Here is a 10000-nt window from a genome sequence, read left to right as displayed (position 1 = left end):
CGGCACGCCTCGGGGCCCACCCGGGCAGGTGCAGCCCACACTCGCCTTTTTTCCCCGTTTCTTTGGCTCAGCCGCCCCACCGCCCAGCGCTGCTCACGGCCGGCACCTGCGGGTACCCGGACCGAGGCCAGCACCGGCGCCTCGCGTGTTTCAGGACATCTGAGGGCTCGCGGGGCCACGCGGCCGTCACACAGCCCGGTTCAGTAAAGAAGCCCGAGGAACCCCGCTGAGCAGGGGAGGACGACACTGCCGCCATCGCGGCCCCCTTCGCTCGGGGGGGGTGCAGGACACCACTTCGCATGCAACGGGAAGCGAATTGGAAAGGAGACCACCCTGCCTGAACACCGGACACTGCCGTGACTCCCTATTACGGGGAGCACAGAAGAGCCGGCCCGCCGAGGGCCCTCTCCGACGCGACCCGAAAGGCCTCATCGATCAGTAAGGGAAGGGAAAGGAGGAAGGAGCGGAGGCCCCACGGCCACGAGTCCTGGGACAGCGACGGCCACTCGCACCCATCGCCAGCCGGGGGCGGACGGCAGGTGCGGGGGCTCTGCGTGCGAGTGAGAGGGCAACGTCTGCGGAGAGGTGCAACGCCGGCCTGAACACCGGCAGAGCCGGCCCGCCGGGAAGCCCCTCCGACGCGCCCTAAACGCCTCATCGATCAGTAAGGGAAGGGAACGGAGGAAGGAGCGGAGGCCCCACGGCCACGAGTCCTGGGACAGCGACGGCCACTCGCACCCATCGCCAACCGGGGGCGGACGGCAGGTGCGGGGGCTCTGCGTGCGAGTGAGAGGGCAACGTCTGCGGAGAGGTGCAACGCCGGCCTGAACACCGGCAGAGCCGGCCCGCCGGGAAGCCCCTCCGACGCGCCCTAAACGCCTCATCGATCAGTAAGGGAAGGGAACGGAGGAAGGAGCGGAGGCCCCACGGCCACGAGTCCTGGGACAGCGACGGCCACTCGCACCCATCGCCAACCGGGGGCGGACGGCAGGTGCGGGGGCTCTGCGTGCGAGTGAGAGGGCAACGTCTGCGGAGAGGTGCAACGCCGGCCTGAACACCGGCAGAGCCGGCCCGCCGGGAAGCCCCTCCGACGCGCCCTAAACGCCTCATCGATCAGTAAGGGAAGGGAACGGAGGAAGGAGCGGAGGCCCCACGGCCACGAGTCCTGGGACAGCGACGGCCACTCGCACCCGTCGCCAACCGGGGGCGGACGGCAGGTGCGGGGGCTCTGCGTGCGAGTGAGGGCAACGCCTGCGAGAGGTGCTCCAACGGCCTGAACACCGGCAGAGCCGGCCCGCCGTGGAGGCTCTCCGACGCACCCGAGGACGCCTCAGCGGGCGCTGCCTGTGGGTCTGGATCAGTCAAATCGTGGAGCGGGAGGTGCCACGGGCCACCCGGCTCCAGACAACGATTCCCTTGAGGAAGGTAACGGGACCGGGGGATGGCCACAGCAGGCTCAACTGCCCCAGCTCCTCCAGCGTTCGAGTGCCGGCAACCGCCACCGGCTGCCGGTCTTTGCCCGCCCCACAGGCAACCGCTTGCCGTCGGGGAAAAAAAAGGCACCTGGACCCATGCCGCGCACGGGTGTTCGGGGCCTGGGGGAATGCCACAGAAGCGAGACAACCCCAGCCGCCTGCGTTCGACTTGCCAGCCACCAGGTACAGCCGCACTTTTCTTCCCGCTTCGCGGGCTCCAGCTTAAGGCCGGAGAAAACGCGATGAGGTGCCGCCACCTCTAACCCGGTACAGCGCTGCAGACCTTTCCACCGAGCCCTCCTGCAACCAGGCAAGCCGGGGCAGGCCGGACACCACAGGCCGCCCACGCGTGGCTCATGCCGGCAGAAACAGGACGAGGCGCTGCGGCCTCTCACCTGTGCCATCATCGGGCCCTTGGGGGCTGGGGGGAAGCTGCGGCACGCACGAGAACCCCCAGCCGTCTGCATCCGGCTGCCAGCCACCGGGACCGGCTGCCGCTTGCACTCTGCCCAATTCGTGCATGGGCTCCAGCTTAAGGCCGGAGAAAACGCGATGAGGTGCCGCCACCTCTAACCCGGTACAGCGCTGCAGACCTTTCCACCGAGCCCTCCTGCAACCAGGCAAGCCGGGGCAGGCCGGACACCACAGGCCGCCCACGCGTGGCTCATGCCGGCAGAAACAGGACGAGGCGCTGCGGCCTCTCACCTGTGCCATCATCGGGCCCTCGGGGGCTGGGGGGAAGCTGCGGCACGCACGAGAACCCCCAGCCGTCTGCATCCGGCTGCCAGCCACCGGGACCGGCTGCCGCTTGCACTCTGCCCAATTCGTGCATGGGCTCCAGCTTAAGGCCGGAGAAAACGCGATGAGGTGCCGCCACCTCTAAACCCGGTACAGCGCTGCAGACCTTTCCACCGAGCCCTCCTGCAACCAGGCAAGCCGGGGCAGGCCGGACACCACAGGCCGCCCACGCGTGGCTCATGCCGGCAGAAACAGGACGAGGCGCTGCGGCCTCTCACCTGTGCCATCATCGGGCCCTCGGGGGCTGGGGGGAAGCTGCGGCACGCACGAGAACCCCCAGCCGTCTGCATCCGGCTGCCAGCCACCGGGACCGGCTGCCGCTCTGCCCGCTCCAGCTTAAGGCCAGAGTCAAAGGACGAGGTGCCGCCACCTCGCCCGCCCATCACCAGGCCCTCAGGAGGCGGCGGCAGCCGCGGCGGGCTGGATGCTCACGGGCAGCTGCCCTCGCATATACCAGCGCTCCACCTTTGCCATCATCGGGCCCTCCGGGGCCGGGGGAAAGCCGAGGCAGGCTCGGCTCCACCCGGTCTTCCAGCGTTCGAGTGCCGGTGGCCGCCGCCGGCCACCGGGCTATGCCCTGCGGAATCCACCTTTGCACCTCTCGCACCACTCGGGTCAACAGCCACCGCCAGCCTGCCAGACCCTCGCAGGCGCCCGGCTGGCTTACTTGGAAAACACCGGGAGAGACCAACCGGCCGAACAGACAGAAAACGAGCCGAACCACCAGGCAAAACCACCACCACAACGGCCGCCCAGCGCTCCACTTCGCCGGCTGAGCCGTAAGCCTTGCAGCCGCTCACTAGCGCTGCTCCGTGCACGAGTCACCACTACCTCCTATAGTACGGGAGATCACGTCCCCGCCCCCGGCCGGCTCCAAGAGTGCCGTCCCTGCCCACCGGGGAGACCCGCCAATGACACCGACTTTTACGATGACGTAACTGGAGGCAGCGAAAAACAGCGACCCCTTGGCCAGCTCCGAGAAAGTGGCGGGGCTATCAGGTCTACCTCCCCGCCCCCGAAATGCGGCTAAGTCCCGCCGGAGCCGGGTAGACCTGGCGGCTCTTTTCACCGGCCGCTGCGGCAGCGACACCCCGCGTCCTCCGGGCGCCGCCGGCGGCCGCGCCGGCCTCCGGAGCCGGGTAGACCTGGCGGCCGCCCGCGGAGCCGGGTAGACCTGGCGGCTCTTTTCACCGGCCGCTGCGGCAGCGACACCCCGCGTCCTCCGGGCGCCGCCGGCGGCCGCGCCGGCCTCCGGAGCCGGGTAGACCTGGCGGCCGCCCGCGGAGCCGGGTAGACCTGGCGGCTCTTTTCACCGGCCGCTGCGGCAGCGACACCCCGCGTCCTCCGGGCGCCGCCGGCGGCCGCGCCGGCCTCCGGAGCCGGGTAGACCTGGCGGCCGCCCGCGGAGCCGGGTAGACCTGGCAGCCCTTTTCACCGGCCGCTGCGGCAGCGACACCCCGCGTCCTCCGGGCGCCGCCGGCGGCCGCGCCGGCCTCCGGAGCCGGGTAGACCTGGCGGCCGCCCGCGGAGCCGGGTAGACCTGGCGGCCCTTTTCACCGGCCGCTGCGGCAGCGACACCCCGCGTCCTCCGGGCGCCGCCGGCGGCCGCGCCGGCCTCCGGAGCCGGGTAGACCTGGCGGCCGCCCGCGGAGCCGGGTAGACCTGGCGGCCCTTTTCACCGGCCGCTGCGGCAGCGACACCCCGCGTCCTCCGGGCGCCGCCGGCGGCCGCGCCGGCCTCCGGAGCCGGGTAGACCTGGCGGCCGCCCGCGGAGCCGGGTAGACCTGGCGGCCCTTTTCACCGGCCGCTGCGGCAGCGACACCCCGCGTCCTCCGGGCGCCGCCGGCGGCCGCGCCGGCCTCCGGAGCCGGGTAGACCTGGCGGCCGCCCGCGGAGCCGGGTAGACCTGGCAGCCGTTCGGTGCCCCTTGGGCGGGGGGGGGCGGGGGGGGCAGGTGCGCCTGTTTTTGGTTCGTTTTTTTCGGTTTTTTTTTTTTTTTTCTTTCTTTTGAGATTTTAGCAAATCTGATTAAAAGGGCCACCCTCTCCCGGTTCTCCCGGACGGCATTTCTTTCCCCCTCCCCTTCCCGAGTTTGAACCACTTCTACACCAAGGGAGCACGTTTAAACGTACTGTCTGATGCAAGAGTTATTTCACCTTTATTGATTCCGGCGGGAAATATTAATACAATATTAACGACAACCAGTTTTCAAAATAATTTTTGTTTCCTGACACACACACACCCCCCCCCCACCCTCGTCGTTCTCATGCACGTGCACGCACCTATTCCGAGCCGGTGGCTGCCAGGCACTTGCCAGCTTCACCACACCAGCCAGCCCCTCTGCTCCGCTGCTGCCCCCCCCCCCCCCAACCATATTCTGTCGGCGGGGTCCGGGCAGAGGTGGCAGCCCCCGGCACAAACTGCCCGGCTCCCCGGCGCGAGTTCGCTGTTCACTGGGTGCCTTCAGGACTGGTAGCCCCTTGCCAGGTTCAGGTTCGGGTCCCGGCGCTGCTGGGTGCTCGCCGACTTTTGGTTTTGGTTTTTGCGGTCTTGGGCTTTTTTTGGGGGGTTGTTTTTAATTTTTCTCCCCCCCCCCGCCTGGTTTTTTTTGGTGTTTTTTTGACGTTTTCCTTTTTTTTCATAAAATAAATACTTTAAAATACATATCTGCGATCCTGCAGGCACTGCCACCCCCCCCCCCCCGGTGACACACGCGCGCTCAGAGGCGCGCGCACACACACACACACACACACACACAGAACGCGACGCAGGCACACACAGCTACACGCACCCCTGCACCGGTGTGCTCCCCCTCCCTCCCCGCGCTGCAGTCCCGGACCTGCAGGCCAGTAGGTGCAGCCCCCCCCCCCCCCCTCCCCCGGCCCCACCCGATCACAGACTTTCCGGCGCCCTGGAGACGGGGGGTTGGGGGGCGGGTGGCTGGGTGGGGTGGTCTGCAGCCCGGCAACGGGGCCCCCGGAAACTGTGGTGTTTCCCGCCACGGCAACGGTCTGCTGCTCAGTCGCGGCGGCAGCAGCGGCGGGGAAAGGAGGCTAGAAAAGAGGGGGGGCGAGAGCGGCTGGCGAGCAGGCGGGGAGCCTGGCGCAGAGGTAGGCTGGCGAGGGGGGACGGTGTGTCTTTTCGGAGAAGGCTTCTGTTTGGATCGGTTGGAGTTTTATTTTTTTTACTTCTCTCCCCCGTCCCCGTCCCCGTCCCCGTCCCCCCCCCCCCCGGTCGTTTAGTTTTCCCCCCGCGGCGGGGGCGGGCAGGAGTGGAGCAGGGCGAGAGCGGCTGGCGAGCAGGCGGGGAGCCTGGCGCAGAGGCAGGCTGGCGAGGGGGGACGGTGTGTCTTTTCGGAGAAGGCTTCTGTTTGGATCGGTTGGAGTTTTATTTTTTTTACTTCTCTCCCCCGTCCCCGTCCCCGTCCCCGTCCCCCCCCCCCCCGGTCGTTTAGTTTTCCCCCCGCGGCGGGGGCGGGCAGGAATGGAGCAGGGCGAGAGCGGCTGGCGAGCAGGCGGGGAGCCTGGCGCAGAGGCAGGCTGGCGAGGGGGGACGGTGTGTCTTTTCGGAGAAGGCTTCTGTTTGGATCGGTTGGAGTTTTATTTTTTTTACTTCTCTCCCCCGTCCCCGTCCCCGTCCCCGTCCCCCCCCCCCCCGGTCGTTTAGTTTTCCCCCCGCGGCGGGGGCGGGCGGGAGTGGAGCAGGGCGAGAGCGGCTGGCGAGCAGGCGGGGAGCCTGGCGCAGAGGCAGGCTGGCGAGGGGGGACGGTGTGTCTTTTCGGAGAAGGCTTCTGTTTGGATCGGTTGGAGTTTTATTTTTTTTACTTCTCTCCCCCGTCCCCGTCCCCGTCCCCGTCCCCCCCCCCCCCGGTCGTTTAGTTTTCCCCCCGCGGCGGGGGCGGGCGGGAGTGGAGCAGGGCGAGAGCGGCTGGCGAGCAGGCGGGGAGCCTGGCGCAGAGGCAGGCTGGCGAGGGGGGACGGTGTGTCTTTTCGGAGAAGGCTTCTGTTTGGATCGGTTGGAGTTTTATTTTTTTTACTTCTCTCCCCCGTCCCCGTCCCCGTCCCACCCCCCCGGTCCTTTAGTTTTCCCCCCGCGGCGGGGGCGGGCGGGAGTGGAGCAGGGCGAGTGCGTGGCTGGCTGAGAAAGAAAGGCGGGAGCGGGGCCACGGGTGCGGCAGGATAGGGACTCGGCAGCTGGGGTTTAGAGACGGCAGGGCACCGGGGGGGCTCCCCTCTCCCGCCCGGGCACGGAGCCGGCAGGGACGCCGCAGGGTCCTAAAGTCTCCCGCCTTCCACCACCGGGGGCGGCAAGCCTGGTGGCGGAAGGGGGGAGCAGGGGCAGCCAGGCTCGGCGCGAACTGCGTGGCGGGAGGGCGGGGGGGCGGTGTGTGTGTGCGTGCAGCGGCGGGCCCGGGGTGACGGGGGTGGGGGGTGTCGGCCCGGGGCCCTGTTTCGGGCGGGGGGGGGGGGGGGGGGGGGGCTGCGCGCGTGTGCGTTTTGAGCGCACGACTGTGAGCGGGGCAGCGGGTGGAGGGTTTGGGCTGGGGGGGGCCGGTTGCGGGGGGGGGGTGCGCACGTGTGTAGCCCCGTGCGAGTGGGTGCGGTGGCGGGCGGGAGGTGTTTGGGGCGGGGACTCGAATGGGGGGGGGCAGTGCGTGCGTGCGCGTGCGTGTGTCTAAGGGCGGGTGAGCGGCTGCAGCAGCAGGCGGTGGGCGTTCGGGCCGGGGGCCTGTTTTGGCGGGGTGCGGGCGCGCACGCAGGTGGAAATGAGAAAGATTTGTAACGGTGTCGCTAACGCCGCTTTCTCTGTTACAGCCCGGGTGGTCGGCCGCTTCGACGTCCGGCCTGCGCCCGTGCCTGCCTACGGGCGATGCGCTCGGCTCCCGGTCGGACCCGTCCCTGGCAAAGCAGCAGCCGCGTGCCTCGGCCTGGGCAGAGACCTGGGGCTCCAGGGCCCCAGCCAGGGCTGCCGGAGAGGCGCGCCGCGCTTCCGACAGAGGGGCATCAGCGGCTCCGTCGCCGGCGGGATGCGTTCGAGCGGTGAGGAAGGTCCCAGCGGCCTTAGGCGGTGGCGGGGGGCGCGCTCCTTCGGCGACGGGAGCGGGGGGGAAACGGCCCCGGGGTGGGCCGGTCAGCCGGCACGGCGGCCACGCGAGCTCGTCGTCTCCGAGGATGCTCGGCTAAGTCGGCCTCGGCCACAGGGACCGCTTGTCAGGCAGCCGACTGGCTTTCTTCAGAGGCCTGCGAGACCGCCGTCCCTCGGAGGCCAATGAACAGTTAATGCGCGATAACGCAGGGGCCGGAGAACGCTAACGTTAACCAAGAGCGTCGCAAGGTCCTAAAGGAGTGCCGCAATCAAACTTTAGGAGTCGGTAATTTATAATACTGGTGACTACTAATCGAGTCACATTCAATCCGTGACGATCCGCTGGTAGGTACGTACGTACGTACGTATTCCTTCTCCGGCTATTAACGAAGGGACGCACACCTAGCGTGCGTGAACGAATGAGTTTTGTTATTTAAGGAACTGCCAGAAAGCGTATTACCGCGTAGCGCTAAATCAGTCGGTAGGTGACGCTCCATAAACGATACAATCCAGCATCGCTCGTCAACTGTTAATAACTTCAATCGATGACGATTCATAGCGTATCGATTCTTCTGTATTCGTTTAGGAGCGGATCCCACGCCAACGGTGCCACGCGGTACCCGGACGGCCACCGACTCGTACAGAGACGAGAGAGCAGCGTCGGCGCCTCTTCCCGAAGAAGTCGTTACCGATAAAGTACACCGACTGCGGGTAACGCTTTGCTCTCACGTTTTTGACGCGTGCCTGCCTGCCTGCCTGCCTGCGTGCGCGGTAAAAGACAAGCTGTCAGACACAATAAATTTTAAGAAAGTGGAATCGCGGAGCGGTCTTAATACACTAATCAGGACCGGCCCGTAGCGCGGCCAGGGAGTGCAGGCCGACCCTGCAGCGTGGCCAGGTTTACCCGGAGACACAGGTAAGGAGGCCAGGACTACCCCGGAGCATCAGGTAGGGATACCGGGCTGACCCCCAGAGGGTCAGGTAGGGTGGCCGGGCCTACCCCGGAGCGCCTGTAGGGACCGCAGGTGTACCCCGGAGCACCGGTAGGGGTACCGGCACTACCCCGGAGGATGAGGTAGGGGCGCCAGGCCTACCCCGGAGCGTCGGGTAGGGATACCGGGCTGACCCCAGAGGGTCAGGTAGGGTGGCCGGGCCTACCCCGGAGCACCTGTAGGGACCGCAGGTGTACCCCGGAGCACCGGCAGGGGTACCGGCACTACCCCGGAGGATGAGGTAGGGGCGCCAGGCCTACCCCGGAGCGTCGGGTAGGGATACCGGGCTGACCCCAGAGGGTCAGGTAGGGTGGCCGGGCCTACCCCGGAGCGCCTGTAGGGACAGCAGGTGTACCCCGGAGCACCAGTAGGGGTACCGGCACTACCCCGGAGGATGAGGAAGGGGCGCCAGGCCTACCCCGGAGCGTCGGGTAGGGATACCGGGCTGACCCCAGAGGGTCAGGTAGGGTGGCCGGGCCTACCCCGGAGCGCCTGTAGGGACCGCAGGTGTACCCCGGAGCACCGGTAGGGGTACCGGTACTACCCCGGAGCATGAGGTAGGGGCGCCAGGCCTACCCCGGAGCGTCGGGTAGGGATACCGGGCTGACCCCAGAGGGTCAGGTAGGGTGGCCCGGCCTACCCCGGAGCGCCTGTAGGGACAGCAGGTGTACCCCGGAGCACCGGCAGGGGTACCGGTACTACCCCGGAGCATGAGGTAGGGGCGCCAGGCGTACCCCAGAGCGTCGGGTAGGGACACCGGGCTGACCCCAGAGGGTCAGGTAGGGTGGCCGGGCCTACCCCGGAGCGCCTGTAGGGACAGCAGGTGTATCCCGGAGCACCGGTAGGGGTACGGGTACTACCCCGGAGGATGAGGTAGGGGCGTCAGGCCTACCCCGGAGCGTCGGGTAGGGATACCGGGCTGACCCCAGAGGGTCAGGTAGGGTGGCCGGGCCTACCCTGGAGGGTCAGGATGGGGGGCCGGGATCCATCGCCGCGTGCCCGTAGGGACAGCAGGTAGAACTCCGGCACATCACAAGGGGTTCCGCCACGGGCCCAGAGTACTGGTGGGGGAACGGGTTCTATCCCGGAACGTCGCCTGGGGACACCGGGCGTAAGGCGGAGGGTCGGGTAGGAAGGCTGGGTCTAAACTCGCGCGCCCGTAGGGACAGCAGTTTTTCCCCCGGCGTACCGGGCGGGGGTACCGGTACTGCCCCAGAGTACTGACGGGGGTACACGGGTACTGCCCCAGAGTACCGGGCGGGGGTATACGGGTACTACCCCGGAGTACCGGGCGGGCTCACGGGTACTGCCCCGGAGTACCGGGTGGGGGTATGCGGGTACTACCCCGGAGTACCGGGCGGGGGCAGGGGTACTGCCCCGGAGTACCGGGCGGGGGTACCGGTACTACACCAGAGCGCTGGGAAGCAACGCCAGGCCTACCCCGGAGCATCAGGTAGGGATACCGGGCCTACCCTGGAGGGTCAGGATGGGGGGCCGGGATCTAACACCGCGCGCCCGTAGGGACAGCAGGCAGAACACTGGCGCGTCACAAAGGGTTCCGCCACGGGCCCAGAGTACTGGTGGGGGAACGGGTTCTATCCCGGATCGTCGCCTAGGGAGACCGGGCCTAAGGAGGACGGTCGGGTAGGA

The sequence above is a fragment of the Buteo buteo genome, unplaced genomic scaffold (genome assembly GCF_964188355.1).
Source record: "Buteo buteo unplaced genomic scaffold, bButBut1.hap1.1 HAP1_SCAFFOLD_37, whole genome shotgun sequence".
Classification (NCBI taxonomy): Eukaryota; Metazoa; Chordata; class Aves; order Accipitriformes; family Accipitridae; genus Buteo; species Buteo buteo.
The sequence above is the reverse complement of the archived record's forward strand: the minus strand, read 5'-3'. Positions refer to the sequence as shown.